General features: G+C 43.1%; 2 pseudogenes; one reads left to right on the top strand and one right to left on the bottom strand.

Annotated features, from left to right (window-relative positions):
- The window catches only part of LOC103119226 (poly(rC)-binding protein 2-like), a 113,779-nt pseudogene extending 111,538 nt beyond the window's left edge, over positions 1 to 2,241 (bottom strand).
- Positions 2,242 to 3,295: 1,054 nt separating this feature from the next.
- LOC103119227 (aflatoxin B1 aldehyde reductase member 2-like) overlaps positions 3,296 to 6,000 on the top strand; it is a 49,966-nt pseudogene continuing 47,261 nt past the window's right edge.

The following is a 6,000-nucleotide window of genomic DNA, read 5'->3' as shown; positions in this document are numbered from 1 at the left end:
GTTATCATAGCCAGCAGCCGTTCCCGGTTTAACCCTCTTCAAAGCGTCTTCCAGTTCAGACAGTGTAAAGGGAGAGAGTTTTGGAGATGGACAAGATAAACGGAAGTGGGATGACCACTCATGGGAAATTTTTCTTTTCCAGACTGGGTCGATCTTAGCACGTCCAACTTGAGTTAGGTGACTGGCCACTGAGTTTGGAGATACGGGAGGATGGGAGATGGGAGGGGTTCGCTACTGGCACCCAGACTATGAAGAAGCTTCCAGGCCTTCCTACTTGAGTGGGTGAAGTTCAGACTTTCTGTGAGTTGTTGCCAGCGGGCTTGGCGTGCTGCATCCAGGGAGGCAATGAGATGGTCAGCCACATCTGGGTCGCCCGACTCATCATACTGCTGTAGTAGTTGCTCGCATTCAGCATCAAGACAAGGCGTATATGAGGAATGGCTTGGGAAGCTGCTTTGAAGATGGCTTGGCCTGTAGGAATCTTCAGAGGGGATAGAGTTAATTGGAATTGCAGGAATAGATTTGTTGGTAAGATCACTGAACAGACGCCAGTTTGTTTTCCGAAAGTTCCATCTTAGTTTCTCTGAGCACAGAATCAGTGGGAGCTGGAGACCAATGTGGATGATAGCTGGGCGGTGATGACTGTGTGGGAAGATCTTGAGAACGTGTCTCATAGCAGAAAAGGCTTGGCCGTTGACTGTGCTAATCCAGCACAGGTCGGGTGACGAGTCTTTATTCTATCTAGCACTGTGAAAAGAGCCTGGCTGTTTGGGATCGTATAATAGGGAGAGGTCATTCGCTGAAGCCCAGTAGGCTAAGATAGAGCTGTCAGCATGAGTGGAGGAATATCCCCAGTCTTGGTGATGACTATTAAAGTCTCCAACGTAAACGGCTGGGTGATTCGGGCTAGGCAGGACCTCATTATCCCATGAGGCACTGGGAGGCTTATATACGTTGACGAGCTGAATAGTTCCAATGGTAATGGAGTCATAGAAGGTCGAAGAGGCCGTATGGTAAACGTCCGCAAGACACGATTTGGCGTAGATGGCTTGGCCGTGTTTAGGATTGAGATTATAGCATATTAAATCGAATCCACTGATGGTGAATCGAGCAGCTTCATTGACTACTATATGTGTTTCTTGTAGGCAGATAACATCTGCCTGATGCTGTATCGCCAATTGACCAATAAGAACGTGTTTGGCAAAGGACAGCCCCTCAACATTAAGTTGGAGGACTCGAAGAGCAGGACCAGCAGCTTGAAAGCTGTCAGGAGCTGCTTGTTGCTGGCTTTGAAAGTGACTGGGATCCATGTGGATTCAGTCGTCTAGGAAGGATCATCAGTTTCCCCAATGAATGGGTACTCATGGGATGCACCATGGGAAGGTCGATCCAATGCATCCCAATGCATCAGCAGATCCAGTGATGATCTATCAGTTGATAATTCCACTGGGTTCACAATTTTGACCTGTTCTCCAGACATCTGAGTGATATCACTGATTTTGGTGCTCTGACATTCAAGTATGCAGCAAATCATATCATTTGAAATTGTGAGTTCATAAGAAGTAGTTTGAGCAGACTCATCCAAACCAGCACTAAATCTGGCGTTGCTGTGCGTCATGAGAAAATGATACTGTTGCATTACCGATTGGTGCAGCTTGGTCAAATCAGGATGTAGAATGGCATACTGTCCTTGGATGGTATAGGCCTGACCACCTACAAAAATGACTGGAGAACTGGATGACCTGGGACTTGAGTCAGTACAGGATGGTCATGCCCTTCGGAGGGGACTCCAACTTGACCATGCAAATCTGTTTCACCCATTCAATAAAGGATTGCATCTGGAATGTCAGCAGTAATAATGACTTGCTCAATTGAATTGGGAAGAATGACCACTTAAACCTTAGCCCCTTATTCTTTCTCATATTTCCTTAATTTTGCAAATACAGGGTGACTGGGGGCATCTACTGATAGCTGTGTTGTTTGTCATGAAGCAGCTGATGTTCTCTTCCAGTTTGTCAATGATCATAGCAAAAGCTTTCACGATGGCATTAGTGGGTCCAGCCAAGGTGATAATTGTCTCAGGACAATTCACTTCTGAGATGTAGACCCATGCATCACTTGCTTCATGTATCTTCTTAACTGACTCTCCTTTCCGATGATATTGCCAACTTCCTTTCCATGTATAAGTAGTTGCATGATGAGAGCGACATTTAATCCATTTCCATTCACACTGGTGTCCATGCTGAGCAGTGTTCTAGGGATCTGGACTTTGGCTTGTCAGGTTTTTGGTCACTAGAGGGGGTGAAAGCCAGTAAGTACAAGCACAAGGCAACTGAGAGGAAAAGGGAATGGTTGGAGGCCAGGGCAGAGCAATAGGGGAGCAGCTGGATGGTAAGGGGATGGTAGGTAAGGGGATGGCAGGTAAGGGGATGGCTCCCAGGGATGGCAGAGGAGGAAGCAAGGGATGGACAAGGAAGGGAGAAAAGATACCCTGGTGCCTGTGAAGGGTGGAGGTTGCTGCCTCTACTGGTCTGGGTCAGATGCAAATTTGATGGTGATGATAATAGTGATTGTGATTTTTGCCAACTTGAAGCTTTTCAACAAAACTCACTTGCCTGCCAGTTGCGTTGGAAGAATTCTTCAATACTACTTTCTCCACTGTCTCAATGCTATATATATCTGTTCCAAGTATGCTTCAATCACATTCTATACAACACTGTCTTTTGTAAAAAAAAAAAAAAAAAAATCTGCTTCTTATATTATCTTCAACTGATTTCTAAGAAAGATCTCGTATCCAAAGTCCATTGCACAGCTGGCACACAGCCATTGCACTAGTGCTTTATGTGACTATTAAAGAAACACTCAACTCAAGAAGGACTCAAAGATTGATGCTTTGGCACATAGAACTTTCTCTTTATGACAGATCACTAACATTTTCCCCAGTATCCAGATAAGAATACTTCCTTAGGCATTGGGGAAAGGAAGAGAAAGTAGAACCTGTCCAGTAAACGCTACTAACATTTAATCAGTGCAACCTCTCAGAATATGTATGCAAAGAAATCATCACATGAGGAAGAACATTTGATTAATGATAAAGAAATTAAAAATATAATTAGATCAAACCTCAGTTATCTAGTATAACTGATCAAAATAATGTTCCTTGGCTTTATTTTATATTGACAGGTCCTTTGTAACAACAACAACAAGATGCCCCCATTGCCTTCAAAATACAAATAGCTTTGGGTCTTCCAGTGAAGATTTATATCATAATTGTACATAACCAACAGCATGGCAAATGGCGGCAGCTCCCAGCATGCTGGCTAATTGTGTCTGCATGCGGCTTGATTTAAGTAGCTGTCTTGTTGAATTCATGCCCTTAACACTTTCACCTCCTTCCCTGTATTTTCAGTTACCTCCAGGATCTAACAGAATGCTCTAACTTTTAAGGACAGAAAAACATTCTGAGAAATATTTTGGTCACAGGTCAGTGAGTATGATTGTTGGCAAGTCATGTCTGCCTCCCTGTGCAGGGTGGGTGCAGACTTTCTAGAACTCAGAGAGCACCACTGCAGTCCTGCACCCCACCCCATAGGCACAGATAAGCCTCATTCAAAAGGTCAGGTGCCCCCCACCCTATGTTTGACCAAGAGATACTGTTGCTCACTGAAGTTTGATTTTCCTGCTAGGCATAAATCACAATTCCAGATTAAACTCATTTTCACAGCCTCAAGGAACTTTTCTAGATTCACTTACTACGTTTTTAGTTTAATTATGTTCGTATGTGGGGGACAAAAAAAAAGATGTTTTCTACAGATGTGGAATGGTGAACCCTCCTCCTGAGAAAGCAACTCCATTACAGGGGCTGGGGCCTAATAGAGATTTAGGTTTCCTGTGGGGCAGACACTGGAGATAAAATTTAATGATGCGTTGAAGTGCAGAAGGAGGCTGTCATCATAAGTCATGTGAAAAAGCTCGCAGGGATGAGCCTCGCTATCTCCTCATTGAAGAGAAGCTGTGAAAAGCCAAGTCTGAATAATGCCTGGCCCATAAATTTTTATTGCTGGGGAGTTTTGCTTTCACTGGGTATCCTGAGAAATGCTGTTCTTCATCCTGAGATGTGGGGACTGGAAGAACTATATTTAAAAGTGATAACAACTGTAAAATGACAAGCATCACAGACTAAGAAACAGCACAATAGATATACAAAAAGACATTCCTTCCTGAGTCTCTGAGGTCCCAGGTTCAATCCCCAGCATCACCATAAGCTGGAGCTGAGCAGTGCTCTGGTCTCTCTCTGTGTGTATCTTCCCCTCTGTATCACTCTCTCTCTTTAAAATGAAACAAATATAATATAGTTAAAAAAACACTAAGTAACACCATGTGCTTAGATTTAAAATAAAATGACAGTCATTCAATAATGCCTTTTCATTTTTTGCCACTGGGGTTCTCACTGGGACTCATTATAACTCAATTACTACTTATTTTTTCCTTCCTTACTCCTTCCCTTCTACCTTCCACCCATTCCTTCCTTCTTTCTACAGAGAGAAATTGAGTGGGGAGTGGATATAGGGAGAGAGAAAGAGACACCTGAAGCATTGCTCTGCCTTTCATGGAGCTTTCCTTCTTGCAAGTGGGGACCAGGGGTTTGAACCTGGGTTCTTGTGCATCATAACATGTGTTTTCCACCAGCATCTCCCTCCCCAACCTCTGAATAGTGTCTTCTGAACTGAAAGTTGAACAAGATGTATTTTCCCTTTTCACTTTACAGCATACACTACAGTAAGATGGATTTCAGTGATCCAGTCAATTTGGCCAAAGATCTGATCCTCATAGTAAGACTCTAGACTTCCCCATAGAAATATTACATATCCTCCATATTTGTGTCACTCGGTGTAAACTGGCTTTTCCTATAAGAACTTTTATGTCTACTCTCTTTATCAGAAATATTCAGTCCTGTGTTTATTTTCTCAGACATCTTCTGGGGGAGGGTCTTCCCTCGGTGCTTCGGTGCTCTCATGTGGGGCTGATATTCAAACACAGACTATGAACATGGCAAAGCACATGGCCCATTACCCACAGGGTGAATTGTTTTCCAGCCTCACATGCTTATTTTAAACATAGTGATCATTTCAGTATAAGATTCACAACATCACTTAGTCTTCCTTCCAGCCTTCCTTCCCTCCCTTCTCCATCTACCCTCCCCCTTCCCCTCCTCTCCTCCTTCTCCTACTTCTTTCTTCTTACCACCAGGGTTATTACTGAGACTAAGTACTAAGTACCTACATGATGAATTCACCACTTCCAGCAGAACATTTTCCCCACTCTTTTCTCTTTCTTTTATTTAATAGGACACAGAGAAAATAGAGGGGAAAGGAAGATAGGGATAGATACAGAGAGACATGCAGCACTGTTTGATTGTTTCCCACCTGCTGGTGGGGAGCAGGGGTCCGAACCCAGGTCTTTGGTCATGTGTACATTCTATCGGGTGAGGCACTGCCAGGCCTCAGTATCTCTTTTACTGAGTGTTTGTTATGTGTCAGGCATCTTGTAAGCTTCACTGATGCAGATACTGTCTTCTTTCTATTTCTTTCCTTTTTTTTTTTTTTACTGTCTTCTTTCTACTGACTTATGAACTCCAATTAGTAACTGAGCTTTAGGGGAAATTATTTTTCTTGACTTGCAAGTGACCTAAGGCTGCCTGTCCTAGTAAGGGCCAAATGAAACACTGAAAGTCTCTTCACTACACGCTTGGAAACTGGGTATATTGCTACAACCATCCTCTTTCACCATCTGATGTGGTGAGACTCTAGGATCAGGGTCATGGGAACTATAGACATAATTCTAAGGAAAGTAGGTCAATGGGAGGGGTACTCAGTCTCTCAAGTCTCCAAATTCTCTTTGTGACTTTTACATTAAAAGAATAAAATTTTCTTCTAGGAAACAAGAACCTCATATTGTAATGTCTATGACATTTTCATAATTTTTCTGAAAACCGAATTC

This window comes from Erinaceus europaeus, chromosome 7 (genome assembly GCF_950295315.1).
Source record: "Erinaceus europaeus chromosome 7, mEriEur2.1, whole genome shotgun sequence".
NCBI lineage: Eukaryota > Metazoa > Chordata > Mammalia > Eulipotyphla > Erinaceidae > Erinaceus > Erinaceus europaeus.
Note: the sequence above shows the minus strand (reverse complement) of the source record. Positions and strands in the feature narration are given on the sequence as shown.